This window comes from Mauremys mutica, chromosome 11 (genome assembly GCF_020497125.1).
Source record: "Mauremys mutica isolate MM-2020 ecotype Southern chromosome 11, ASM2049712v1, whole genome shotgun sequence".
NCBI classification, from domain to species: domain Eukaryota; kingdom Metazoa; phylum Chordata; order Testudines; family Geoemydidae; genus Mauremys; species Mauremys mutica.
In genome coordinates this window covers 57,221,422-57,236,791 of record NC_059082.1, presented here as the reverse complement: position 1 = coordinate 57,236,791, position 15,370 = coordinate 57,221,422, and the positions used below count along the sequence as shown (strand labels likewise).

Here is a 15,370-nt window from a genome sequence, read left to right as displayed (position 1 = left end):
AGAAAAATATTCACCCCCGGGTAGGTTGTTACACAATGAGAAAGAAAATGTATGCTATTTCCATAACATCAGCTCAGACCCACCTAAACAACTAGATTTAAAAAGTTGCAAGTTGGGTGAGGTAATATATCTTTTATTAAACCAACTTCTGTTGGTGAGACACCAGCTTTCAAGCTACACAGAGCTCTTCTTCAGATTTAAAATTGTAATGTATGGCCTGGTCCTGAGAGGTGCTAAAAATGTACACCTCCCAAAATCCGACCCTCATTCTGGACCAGGAAACAGCCAAGAGAATTACACTTATTTATTTATTGTAAATTGAAAGGAAACACTAGAGATTAAACAAAACAAGAAAGAGTCCATGTAGCGTGAGGATGGATGGGTGAGCTAGTTCAACTACAATATGAACTGACCTAGACCAAATTTTTTGAGTTTCAAAAGATTAGTTAAAACATTTTATGCACCGCCATATTTCTGAACAGGAAGTTCCAGAAACATGATGTGGAAACCCATTTCTCTGGGAGGGAAAACAAAACAGGCCATCTTAAGGTGGCTCAAAACTGACACCCCAAAAATCACAAGACACTTTTGCAAATTTATGCCAAAATGCCTGGATAAGAGGTATATGAATCTAAACCATAGAGACAGACTGCTCCTAACTGCCAGCGCATATAAAAGGTAAAGTAGTATCAGACAATTTTTTTGAGCAGACCACAGCATGGGAAAGGGACAGGATGTATAAATACGAAGATGGAAATATGATTCTTTAATCAGTTTCACAAATTTTTCCAACATGGAAAATGTAAGTTCCCATTTAAAAGGAAATTCTTGCTATTGCTGCACTTAACACAGTTACAGCTTTCTGTTGGGTATATTTTATCCAAAAGCTATCTTCTCTGAAATATTGGTAGCTACGAATCCCACCTCCTCTGGATAGACCAGCTGTGGCTGTGTTATTTCCAAACTACTGTCTAGTGCTACAGCCTCGATATTTAGAGGCAATGAACAATGGCATTCTCTTTTGATTTGTTTTTAAAGCAGTCATGGTTAGTATCATCCAGCTATACTCCACTGTCATTGTGTATTATTATTTGATAGTACATTTTTTCCCTTTCACCTTTGCTTTCAGCTAAATACAAGTAGAAAGATTTTTCCATTGTGAATGACGTGCTGAGCAATAATAATGGGAGAAAAGCATTTCACCCCCAACGTTTAAATCCAGCACCAGTTGGCACAGAAAATTTTTACCTTGTGTTCACTGGCCTATGTTAAATGAGTTAATGGCCTCAGTCCAGGTCCCAGGGATCTACGAAAGATTTAAGTTGTAATAAATAGTCAATCCTTTGAGATAAATCAGCTCCAGGCAGTATTACATTTTCATTGAAAAGTGATTTGGCAGGTCCTGAAGAGATTAAATTAAACTAACAGGTATTTAACATCACCACGAGAGAGGATCCTATGGAAAATTTGTAAGCCCTTTGTTAGAAAGTAAATAGGAAAAATGGCCTGTCTCTCTATACCAATGCTAGGCACCACAGTTATTCCGTTTCAATACAGCTTATGGACAATTTAAATTCCATGGCCAAAAATCACATTACCATTTCTTTATTGGTTTATTATTGACTAATTACATGGCAGTTAAAACGTGCCTATAGGGTAATAAGAGGATACTTGCTGTGCACTTAGTACAGGTCAAACGATCAAGGGCCTGTCTATAAGGGGAAGTTAGTGCTCACTAAAATAGGGTGTGAATTTAAAGTACACTAGCTACTCTACACTATCTTCCCCATATACACAAGCCCCAAGACTGACTCCTAAATTACAGCACAGAATAAATGAGCAGTAATTACTTTTGGATCATACAAGTGTTGTTAAATTGTTAAGGTGGAACATATAATTACTATCTGGTTACATACCAATAAATCTTATTAAGACTGATTGTAATTAAAGCATGGTTACATGCATGCTTTATCAACATTTGCCTATACTTATGCACTTAAAAATAGCACAAAATGGCGTGTTGTACAGAATTTTCTAAAACATTTGCCTTAATTCTTGTGTAGAGATTTACATTCTTAGCCTCCCAATCCAGCCCCCAAGTTAAGCAGCTGCACTTGCACACTTTGCATAGCACATGGTTGTTGAACTACCTGACTGCAGATCAAGCTGCCTATGGCCCAATTCTCTTCATTTGCTGCTCAGGCACTGTAAAAGGACCTTAGATGGGGTTCAATTGATTTACATCCATGTTAAAGCCCTTTTACATTGTACTGGTGTATAAAAGTTAACTTACACCCACTTTAAAGGTACCAGAGCTATAAAAAGGAGCCATCATATATATGAAGATCAGGCCCTTAGGAATTATGAACGTATTACGTATGGCAGTTATCAGTGAAAGCAGAACTTCACCCACAAATTCAGAGTCCATTTCACAAAAGCAGGTGTTTGAGTTCAGGTCTATCTGCAAACACTTTTTAATGCCCTTACTTACCCAAACTCTGTTCCTTAATACAAATGTTGGTAAAGGAGGAATTAGAATTCCTCCTTTATCAGCTGTGGAGGCAGGTGTTAGCGGAGAAGACTTTCAGCTCTGGAAATAGTTGGATATTTTTATTAGCTCACAGAAGATGATTGAGTAATTTACATTGTTCCTTCAGATGTTTATCGCTTCATAGAGCTGAACACAATGGATAGTCTTTATTCCAGAAAGTGCTAAGACAGTAGTAACCGTACAGTAGAGAAAGATGCACTGATAGAGCTGTACTGCACTTTGCCACTAGGTAGTGCTTCTCATTCACATTCTGAGCACTTAGGGTCTGATCCTGCAAGGTGCCAAGCATCCTCCACTCTATTGATTTTAATGGAGTGCTGACACTGACTGCTCAGCACTTCTCAGGGTCAGGCCCTTAGTTAACTCACAGCATTTTAGTACTTTCCCCTATTTACATAGAAAATAAAGTTTTAAGGTCAAGTCTAAAGATGAGATTTTCAAAAGCACTCAGCCAGCATTGGCCTCACTCTGCTTCCATTGTAGCCAATGGAGTTTTCCCATTGACTCCAATGGGAACAGGCTTAGCCCATCACATTCAGCACTTCTGAAAAATCTTGCCCTTAGACAGCAAGCTCCTTTAAGGCACAGACTCAATCTTCTTATGTAATGTAACGAGGACAGGGCAGTCATACAGCGCAATCAAGATCTCTTGGTAACCTAGACCCATACAAACAACATGTGTTTTAATACAGCCACATACAAAGTTATACAGCTAGGAACAAGGATTGCATTCTGGAAAGCAGAAGACTCTGAAAAGGATTTAGGTCTCATGGTGGACAAGCAACACAACATGTGCTCCCAGCCTGATGCTGTGGCAAAAAGCTGTAATGGGATCCTTGGAGGTTTGCTCTACTCACCACTGGATGGCGCTGCCTGATGGTGGTTCTGGGGATTAGCTCAGTCAAAGTCAAGACCCCTTCCAATGGTTATACCCCATCAGTTTCTCACTCTCAGGTGCTGCAGCTGTCCTCTCCATGACTCAGTCTTCCAGCCAGGTCACTAGTGTAGTTTCCCTTTCTAGGGGGGAGTGCATCAAGATTCCTGCTCTCCAGTAGTCTTCTCCTTCACTGCCTCACAGTGCCACTTCTGCACGGGCTGGCTGGGGAACCCGGGCCAACCCTTTATTCCCTGCTCTGGCTCAGAGGCACAACAGCCAAGGTCTGGCACCTTGCTGCCTATCCTGAGCTGCTTCCATACCTCCTGGCCCTCCCCACTCTCTGCCAGTCTCTTCCCTCCCTCCTTTCTCCCAGGGAGTAATTTGTCTCTGCAGCCGCCTAACACTCCTCCCTCTTCTCAGGGAGTGACTGCAGCCTTTCCCAGCTATCCCTTCTGTTGCCAGCCTCCTGGCTTATACAGGCCCTGCCTGTTCCTGCACCAGTGAGCCTCTCTCTAATTAGCTGGCTCCAGCCTAATGCTCTCCTGTTTGCAGCCTAATTAGGCCTTGTCTACACTACAGGGAAAAGTCAATCTAAGCTACGCAATGTGAGTTATGTGAATAGTGCAACTTAAATCAACGTAGCATAGATCTACTTACCACGGGGTCCACACTACATGACTCCTCCTACGTGTCTCGATCTGGTGGAATACTGGAGTCGATGGGAGAGCGATTTGTGGTTGATTTAGCAGGTCCCACCAATGCATCGATCACTGCGCGTTGATCCCCCAATAAGTGTAGACAAGCCCTTAGCTGATTGGGCCCACAGGGCTTAATTCAGGTCTTGCAGGGTCAGCCTGGGGAGCACACCCCATCATAGATGTATAAACAGGGGAGAAACAGATAGCATTCCACTATGCACAGTTCTAGTGTCTTCATTCTTTCAACACCCTTTTTAAAATGGGGAGCATGCAGAAAATAGCCAGAAAAATTATTCAAGAGCTGGAGGAAATGCCTTACAGTGAGCAACTCAAAGAGCTCACTGTCCTTAGTTTATAAAAAAGCAGACAGATGACTTGATTGCCTTGTTTAAGTAGCTGCATGGGGAGAAAATACCAGGTACTAAAGGGCTCTTTCATCTAGCAGGGAAAAGTAGAGCAAGAACCAATGGCTGGAAGCTGAAGTCAGAGAAATTCAAAATTAGAAATAAGGCATGGATATTTTACAATGAGGGTAATTAACCATTGCAACAAACTACCTAGAGATGTGGTGTGTTCTCCATCTCTTGCTACCTTCAAACCAAAAACTAGACACATTTCTGGAAAATATGCTTTAGCCATAACACACGTTACTGGGCTCAATACAGGGGTAAGAAGGTAAAATGTAATGGCCTGTGATTCACAGGAGGTCGGACTACATTATCCAATGGCCTGTACTGTCCTTAAACTCTGATTTACAGGATCCCATGCATAATAGGGACCTGATAATGATTGGGGCCTCTTTGTTCTATCATAAGAAAAATAATAATATTAAAAATATTTTAATCCCTAACATTAAAAGTTTGAGATTACCTCTGTAAATAAAAAAAAAGAGTGCTCTTGTATCCTTTTTCCATCTCATGACTAACAATGGGAAACTTGCCACTGTTTTCTCTAGGCTTTGGGTCAGACCCAATGTGCCTATTCTTTTGAATGTGAAACTGAAATTAAATTTCTACAGAGAGTTTTCAGAAACCACCACACCATGAATGCAAAATGACTTCCCTGCTCAACAGTAGAAAAATCAGAGAATATTAGATCCAGAGGTACTATTTGCATTGTGGTTTAATGGAAAGTATGGTCATGTCACTCACAAGAGAAACAAATCATACCTCATGCTCAGACATTTGCTTAATAACACAGCTGAATGTCAATTGACGCTTTCTGCTGCAATATTAAACCTGAGGAAATAAACAGGAAATCTCAAAGCGGCATAACTATATGATAAAAGTATAGTGGCAGAAAAATAAGAACTCTTAGAGCAATATTGGTCTCAAGTTCGCTCAACAGACTAAGATTCTGGCAATATTTTGCTCTTCCAATGATTTCAGATGGGAGTTCTGTCCACATAAGGAAAGGAGAATATCAGAGAATCTGAGAAGAGCATTTGGACCACATTGGTTCTAATTGGGACATCCTGCCAAAATTCAGCCTTGATTTAAGGTTACTGACTGCAATGACATTTCACTAGGGAATGAATTTGGCTCAGTATATTTTAGTGATTTCAAATGTACAGTACATATCTGTCTCCACCAAGCAACAACAACAAAAAAGGCATCACAATTAGAACTGTTGGTATTCTGAGGCCCCATCTACACTATAAACTTCCATCAGTACAACTGTGAAAAATCCACACCCCTGAGCGATGTAGTTATATCAACCTAAGCCCGGTGTAGACAGAGCTATGTCAACAGGAGAGCTAACCCCATCAACATAGCTACTACCTCTCATGGAGGTGGATTAACTACACCAACGGAAGCAGCTCTCCTGTCGGCGTAGTAGCATCTTCACTAAAGCCCTGAGCTGCACTGCTGCAGCGTTTTAAGTGTAGTCCCACCCTCAGTCACACCAAAAAGACTCCTTTTCGGTGTAACTAAGAAGGCACACTAGCCACGTGCGGGCTGGAGAAGCAGGTGCCACACTGCTGTGGCCCATATTGTGTCTGTTTTGTGGCTAGTGGAATTCAGTCTTCAAGTGGTTAATCTAGCTGCTGTCACAAGCGCTACATACAAGTTATTTTTCCAAACAGATATTTTCAGCAGTTAGTTTTGCTGAGGGTATCACGGTCACTTACCAAAGATCATCCTCTCCATCTCTTGCGTTTATATGAAGAAATCTGAGGTGAGGAATGGGTTTTCCCGTGAAAATGCTCATTGCACTGCATGTAGAGTTGGTCTTAATTTTCCACATAGGAGAGGCCTGAATGTCAGATCTGATAAGCCCATAAATCTCAATTTATAAAACTAGGACAATTATGCTATCTTGTAGGTCAGAAAAGAACATCTTTTTCAATGATCAAAGTTATTATTCATCAAAAGATAACACTGCAGTGTTCTCAGAATATGAAGTCATCACATTCACAATACATGTTCATCTTCTTAGTCCCCGCTGAAATACAGATCATGGAACAAAGCAGGGACACAAGTTTCAAAACACTGGAAAACATCAGCTAATTGAATTTATAAAAATGTTCTCACACAGTCCAGTTTCCAAATTAGACTTAAATAGTACAGATCAGAGTGGAAAGCTGTAATATAGCCATGTTAAAATACTAAGGGGAAATTTATCATGCGTGTGTATGTACATACATGCATATTGGCAAGGATATTTGATTAACTAAACAGTTTAATAGAACCATGGATTTTCAGGCCAGATGAGGTCAATATGATCATTTAAAAAGCAACAAAGAGTCCTGTGGCACCTTATAAACTAACAGATGTATTGGAGCATGAGCTTTCGTGGGTGAATACCCACTTCGTCGGATGCATGTAATGGAAATTTCCAGATCCAGACCAACACGGCTACCCTTCTGATACTTATGATCATTTAGTCACCCTGTGGTGATTCCTGCATATAGTTCAGTCTCTCTGTGCATTTAGCCAACCTAGAAAACCTAGTTTTAACAGGGCATCAGGTTTCTTCTGTTGATTCACTCATTCAGCAGTGCTGAAAACCTGTTAGGAGATAATTGAGTCTTGCTCACTCAGCATCTTATCCAAGTCAACAGCAGTCTTTCCACTGACTCCAGGGAGCTTTGGATCAGGGCCCTCACTGTGGAAGTGTGGCTTATTACAACTCCATCCTGTATACAAGTAATGTAGAAGAGAAGTCATTTAGGTGTAACAACTGGTCCTGCATGGAACTTGGAAAGAAGAGCACAGGTTGCAGGAGGGAAGGGTTGGGAGGAGGCCACACGGCTTGTCTTCCTGAGCAAATGGCTGAATGCTACCTTCAGATGCAGCACTTCTGTAAGTAGTTCTGTTAATAAAAAGCCAGTTTTGTTTTACAAGCATGGAGATCTCTCACTTATGCCTAGAAACACTCTGCCAACCAGGATCCAAGCAACGTAGAGATAATCAGTTCCTTCTTATTAGGGGTTTCATTCCCCTCCTGCCATGTGCTCTGAGCTACAAGCTTAGCTGAGGAGAGGAGTCCACTTGTCTTCACAGGGAGGAGAGCAGGACAACCAAAGTCTTTTTGACCTCTTGTTGATAGCACATAGGGAAATATCAGTTGCAATGACCCATAATAGTCCATTTAGTATCGATGGACCTTTCCTTTTGGGAAGGATGTAACACCTTCAGTTGAAGATCAGCCCTTCATATTAAATGTCTCTCCCCATTTGGTGATTTACAGTCACAGAGTCTCACAACAACTGGTCAAATATTACCTTACAATATGGAACACAGAGTTAAAACTGAGATTAATGCATGCAGCAATTATAAGCATTCAACCAAATCTAAACACATTCTTATAATTCTAATACCTGTTTTTGCTATACTAACACACAGTGAACCAAACTGATTCCAGCTATGTATTTGTCAGTCTTCTTCTTCATCCTACGGCTGATGTAAATGTAGAGAAACAACTATAATGTGACATTTAGATGGTTAAGCCAGTAATTGCGTCAGGAGTAGTGGAGTGTAACTCTGATGCCTCCTTTGTATTTGTGAATCGGGCACAGAGTCGTTATATGTTCTATGGTCTGTTCTGGGTAACCATGGTCACACACTGGAGAAGGTTTAATTTTCCGTTTGTGCAGCAAGTATCTGCATCTGCCATGGTTTGTGTGGATGCGGTTTAGGGTTGCCCATAAGCTTTGTGGATGATCAAAGCCAGGGTCTTTCACAAGGTGTTTGTTGGTGACTTCTTGTGAACTCCCTTTGGCTTTCCCAGCTTCATCAGGGTTGAAGTCACATTGTCGGAGGTTAAGTGTGTGGGTCCAAAAGGGCTTACACAAACTGAGGAGCATCAGCATCAGAGCTACAGACGTCAGTGAGGTTGAACACAGTGGAACAAGGATGTATTTGTTTTGAAGAGCAGTATTATACTATGAAGGATTTTAACTACAATGAAAAGAGGAATGTTTTATTGATCACAGAATATCAGGGTTAGAAGGGACCTCAGGAGGTCACCTAGTCCAACCCCCTCCTCAAAGCAGGACCAATCTCCAGACAGATTTTTACCCCAGTTCTGTAAATGGCTCCTTCAAGGATTGAACTCACAACCCTGGGTTTAGCAGGCAAAAGCTCAAACCACTGAGCTATCCCTTCCCCTGCAATGTGATAACACATTTCTTCTGAGATCGACATCTCTGTTTACATTGTTTTCATTCTAAGGGATTACTTTTTTCTTGAGATAATTTAAAAAAGGAGGGTAGGTTAGACTGCTTGCCCCTATACCTCATCCTGAGACTTACACCTTCAAATAACTGCATTTTTATTTGCACTGTATGCTTCTCTCTTGATAAATGGTAAAATATTATGTTAATGTGTTTGATTTAATGACAAAAGAAAAATCTGAGCTAATCTCTTTGTAAATGTAACAGACTGCCACACAGAAAAAACTACCACAAAACTACCAGATGACTACCACCAGAAAAACCCAAACACAACACCCACACACAATTGCACTGTGTTCACCATCTTCACAGATATATGCAGCCTTTTCACATACCTGAGGCTTCTGAGATACCAATCCTATAATTGACAGCATGCAGGTAGATTATCATTTGCAGGATCAAAGCCTAAATTTGTTATTGAATAGGCTGTGTCATGATTACTCTGTTGTAATATTTCGAGACCTTTAATAATAATATTTCCATCTATCTAAAACCCATATTACCCTTTAAAGATGCACCAAAGAAGAGAGGAAAGAAGGCCTGGGTGACTGTCTAATCTGCGTGGTAAACCAAACTGTTAATTCATTCATAATAGCAAATAACTTTACACAGTGGTTTTGTTGCTGACTCTGCAATCACTAATGAACTTGAACATGCAAAGCGTAATATGCAAAGTTTATCTATTGCAGCATTATGGCTAATGGAACAGCACATTCAAAACAGGGGCAATAATTTAGCAATTGTACTCAATATATGCTCATGCAGGGAGTCACGTGTACTCACAGATAATGCGCCAGTTGTTTTTACTTGGATTGTTTACAAAACTCAAACTATAGAAGGCATGGAACTCTGCTGAACAGGAAATTTGGATGGGCCTCGATTGAAGGCAGTGTTGCCTAGTGGAGAGATAACTGAACTAACTGGGACTTGGGAGACCTGGCTTCTATTCCCAGAGCTGCTGCTGGCTTGTTCAGTGACCTGGGCAAGTCATGTCCCCTCAATGTGTCTCAATTTCCCCATCTTAAAAATGCAGATACAGACTTCTTTTGTAAAGTGCTTTGGGATCTGCTGACGAAAAGGGAAATGCAACTATTATTTTTATTTTTAAAACTCATGTTTGCAATCAACTGGACAAACTACAGTTGCTGAAACCAAATGTTCAACTACAGCACAGAAAGCTTATGTTGCAAAGCAGTCAGACTTGTACCTTCAATACAGGTCATTAATACAAAGGACATGCAAAGTCATCCATCATAGTAAAGCCTGATCTTACAATTCCTAATCCAGTAGAACATGGGAGTTTCACGTATTTAAAGATCATTGGAACCAGATCCTGCATTTTTAATCTCTCTTGCACTCTATTGTGATATATGCTTTCCCTCGCTTCTTATCCAAAGCGTGATAAAAATCTCATCCTCACTGATATTTTCCATACAACTTGGAAGGTGCAATTTGTATTTTAAGTTGTTGCTTTGCATTTGCTGCTACTTTGCTCTATATAGTCCATGTTCTTTAAATGATGTATGCTAGTCATGAAAGGCAATCCAGGGGTGTTAAGGCATTGACAATTTAATTACAATCTAAAGCAAGGAAAATTTTTACTTCTCCTCCCCGCACACCCTTGCAGGGCACTCGCTTGTCACTCATCATTGTCAGACTCTCTACCCTTCCAAATGATATGGGCTTAGCATTGATACCTTTTTTACTCTTACATTTACTATAAAAGAGGGTCATGAAAATGTTCAAACAAAGGGTCGCTAACCTGAAATGGTTGAGAAATACCGGCGTCAATTATTTATTATGGGTGAAATTATTCCAACCTTGCTCACTGAAAGTTTCTAGTCCCCATGGTTTCCAGAGAAAAGCTTGAAAATATGACTGAGTATAACCTAAAGGCTTAAAATTCAGAAGACAAAGGAAAGGAACCCATTTTTTTTTTAAATGTCATGATTTTTAAGACATGATTTTGGCAGGGAGGGGGTGTCTGACTAATGTTTTAATGCTTGGATTTGGTAAATGTTTGAAAGATATTAGTCTGTATTGATAGGCGTATGTCCTCTATTAATGACAATACTTCTTTACTTCCTCTCAGTTTTTCTTTACATTTGAAAATTTTCTTTACTAAATAGTACCATTGCGTTGTTATTTTTCAAACATTCATAGTCAAGTTTAAAAGCTATTGATATATGGGGATTCAGCCAGCCAAACCGGCCAGAACCTGCCCTATTCCTATAGAGAATGTAACTATAGCCACTGTATGTTTATTTAACCCAAAAAAAGATGAAGGACTGGAATAACAGCCCTAAAAAGGCTTAATTCTCCTTCTCTACAGAGCATTAGTACTAGGAATTTTTCCTTCCCACTGCAGCTCTTCAAAACTGTCACTGAGAAACTAAACTGTTGTCTAGTATTTATTGAAATAAAGCAAAGCAGGAGAAAGCAGACACCTACCACATAAAACCAAGGTCAGAATTCACACTCCTTAATTACTTGGAAGGACAAGAATTCATGCATCTCACAGGTGACTCAACCCCTGAGGTAGATAAGTCAGTTCCTTAATCAGAAGCTTTCTTTCTTCTAGCAACTGAAGAAGGCTTAGAGGTGAAACCAAAACCCTAAGGAACTGTGCTGGCTATAAAATCTCTTTGGGTCAGGGGCTGATTTTTTGTTCTGTGTTTGCACAGTGCACTGCATCCCCCATTTGGAGGAGGAGGCGGCGGCAAAGAAAACACCAACTGAAGAGATACAAACAAGAAAACTTAATCCCTGGAGATTTCTATGGACCAAGGCTCTGGAAACAGCCATAGAAAAGACAGGCTAAGAGCAACCTTGATTTGTTCCCTAATTGAAGGTAATTTCATAATGCTCTCAGCACTTGCTTTGGGTATCAAAGCTCAAGGTGTTATTTTGGGATCAGACCTATCCCCATATTTGCATAGTCAGATATCCTTTTATCGCACTTATTGAACATTTTACCTCCTTGTCAGGACTTATAATTCGCCAATGATGCAGTGTCACTTAGCTCCCCATTGATACTCAGTACCACACAGGATTGGACCCTTGGATTGTGATGATGAATATGCTCTCAATGAAAATATGAAAGATTTCTATAGTACCTACATCTTCAAAAATAAACAGGTTTTTTTGTCACTTTGTTTCTTCATGCTCCCCCATTTGCCTGCCTCCACCAGTTGTCTTTTGACATATACTTAAATTATAAAATCTCTTTGGGTCAGGGGCTGATTTTTTGTTCTGTGTTTGCACAGTGCTTAGCACAAGGGGCTTACTGGTTTGTGACTGGAGCTCCTTGGTGCTACCACAATACAAATAAATAAGTATTAAAAACAATCCATCTTCAATACCCAGGTGACTAGTAGAGCTGAGCAAAGAGTTTACAACGAACAAGGTGTTCACAAAATGTATCCCTTTCTGGCCCTGTTTGGGAATCACTTTCCACAGCACCCTGGGTTTTATGTGGATATCTGCCATGTGCTCACAGGGCCTGATCCAAAGTCCATGCCACAGGAACGACTCCCATTGATTCCAGTGGGCTTCTGACCAGGCTCTCACAGAGTTAAGCATATTTATACATGAACATCAGACTTGTTCCTTAATAGTATCTAAATCCACCAGCTGAAAACTTAACACTGACCAAACATAACATGCAGAGAGTCTATGGGCCAAGGAGATTTATCAATCTTGGATTGCTTGACATCTGCTCATATATAATGTTGCCTCAAATCCCTCAACCTTGTATTATACCTTCCATCCATCCCCATCCCCACCCCTGCCTCTGTAAAACTCTATTTTCTAACCCCTCCAAAGTATAAAGGCCAAGCATGTTGTAAAAGACAAGTGATGATAAAATGAAATGCATCTTTAAGCCTTAGACTCTGCATGCATCTTAATCTTCCTTTCCCGCACTTGGATTTTCATGTAGTATTCTGGTCCATGCTTTATCACACCTCTCTGATATGTCTGTTTATCAGACTGATGTAGCCAGTGACCAGTGCTGCCTGGCTCAGTCCCTCTGCTGCCAGAATAGCTGCCAAAGGAAGATGTCTGTCTTCTCTGAGCCTGCTGAAGAGAGGGTGAGCTAAAGTGGATATATGTATATGTTGCCTTTTCCTTATTTTGTGAGGTAGAGGATGCTGAGGGGAAATCCACACCTAAGCTAATGCCATTTCTAGTGGTATTAGTTCAAGCTCTTACCAGCACCCTCTCTCAGAGAGGCAGGTTTTGGGAGATGCTCAAGTTGCCTGACCAATGATGGAATGGCTTCTGAGGGAGTAGATGGGGGGGAGGAAAAATGATCATCCCTCTGAGGTAATGAAGATTACCTTTCCTGTGGATCCTGGGAACTGCATCAGGCTGGGCAGCAGCCTCTCAGCCTATGCCTGTGGAATTCCAAGCCCTTTCCAGCAAACAAAGTTGTCAAGAACTCCATGAGATCACTTCATGACTCCTTTGGGCACCAATCCCTCATCTCTATGGCAAGGTACTGGTGAAAGAAAGACATGCTGCTGACAATGCCTCCTGGAAATCTAAAAAATCCCCAAACCTAAAAATGTATTTAGAGACAACTCTGCTCAGAGATCTTATGGCTTCTCAATTTCTCCTTCTGGGCATGTGTGATGTAGGGATTTTTTGTTTTGTTTTTAAATTTTTTTAAATTAAAATAGTTTAAAAATTCCCATTTTTTTTTATGATGATTCACGAGCTCCTGCAGCTCACTCAGCAGCCGAAGCTATAATCCTCACTTTGACACTGCAATCATTGTCACACCAACTAATTGCAATGTCAAAGTGAGGATTACACCTTCAGGTGGGGAACAAGCTGCAGGAGCAGAAAAACTCTTTAAGATCTCATTTTCATGCAAACGTTTTGTACAATAAACGAACAAAGAAAAAGCAGCATAGGGAATATATGGCAGACAGAGCTGTTTATTCATTCAATTAAATGTTTCTCTGCCAGTTCTGTTGAAGGTGCCAGTGGGCCTTTAATAATGTAGGTGCACTTGTTCATTTCACGCTGCTGTTAAGGTTCAGAAATGGTAATGGTTTAAGGTTTGAAGATTAGCAGTCACAGATGGTAGAGGGCAGATTTTAGGCTTTTACACCATGATAAACTTGGAATGACTCCACTGAAGTCAGTGGACCTTCTCTAGATTTGTCTCCATCTAAAGGTACTCTGAATATGTCCTATAAATTTTGTAGGGAGAGCAACTGCCCCCCTTAGTCCTAAACCAAGGAAAAATAGTTACTTTTGCAAGTCAGACACTGATGCAGTAGCACTGGAAAATTTATTTTGGAGGTGGGGGAGTTTACCTGATCTTTTGAGGGCTGCCTGGCATTGCAATCAGATGAAAGTTATGTTGAATATGACCTTGAGTCACCCTCCAGATGTACCTTAATATGTAAAACCTTAAGCAGCAGCACATTTTTTATAATCAACACCACCACTTCCCACTTACATTGTGCCTGATACCTGGGGAATTTATGGTGCTTTACAAACTTTAATTAAGCTTTAGTTACAGCTAATAGCTCCATGCATACTTCAGTATTATCTTTTTTTTAAATGGATAAACCTAGACTCAGAGTTCAAGTGGCTTGGCCTACCTCATACAACTGTTCCTTGAAAAGCTGTGCTAAGCCCCAGCCATTTTGATAAGACTCCCCTAGGGTGAAGTACATACAAGTAACTAACAAGGGTATTTTAACCTTTACACGTTTTAAATTATACACACACACACACACACACACACACACACAGAGGACTATATAATTAACCCTACTGAGGGGGTAAAGAGTGAGTGAGCCCTCTTTGGGTTACCTGTAGGAATTGAACCAGAGATCTTAGAACCTAAAAGCACAGACCTCTATTCTTTTAGCCAAAAGACTAAGTCCATTAGCATGGAAGCAAAAGCACACTCGACCACTAGAGAGGGACAAAAACCCATGCTGAGTGAATGTGGATTAAACATTTTCAAGATAACCAATTAATTGCTTTGAGTATTAGTTAATTTTCCAAGCATTTCTGAAGACAGATGGAGGTTCCTTTTATAGAAACTGAAATGGTGCTCCAAATGGGACATTTTCATAAGACACTGGTTGGCCTCTCTCTGTTTACATGATTTACCATACTATTCTAAACAAAGGGAAAAAGCCATCATACTAGTGCAAGTTTTTAAATAAGGCCTTTCCCTTTCAAGACAGAATACACAAAAAAGCCTATTATTACTACTAGTTGTATTATGGTAGTGCCTAGAGGCTAAGGTCAAGCTCAGACTTGCATTATGCTGTGTGCTGTACAAATATACCATAAAAGATTATCCAAGTCAATGCTTTGATTTCTAAATAACTCACTTTCTGTATTAGCTGTACTTTCACTCTGTTTTGTCTATGAGAGTTTGATAAATATTTTTAAATGAATTGACTATAGAAAAAAAAACCATCTCTGGCACAATCCTACAAACCCAAATTAGCTGCCTAATGTTGTGACAAAGAAGGGATTTTATTTCAGTTAATACCTTCCAATTCTAGATAAATGCAATGAAACCCAAGTTC

The 15,370-nt window shown here is 40.3% G+C and overlaps 1 protein-coding gene across 1 annotated transcript in view; it reads right to left on the bottom strand.

The window, feature by feature from the left end:
• Window positions 1-15,370, bottom strand: part of RBFOX1 (RNA binding fox-1 homolog 1) — a 2,584,986-nt gene that overhangs the window by 2,486,853 nt on the left and 82,763 nt on the right. The window lies entirely within an intron of this gene.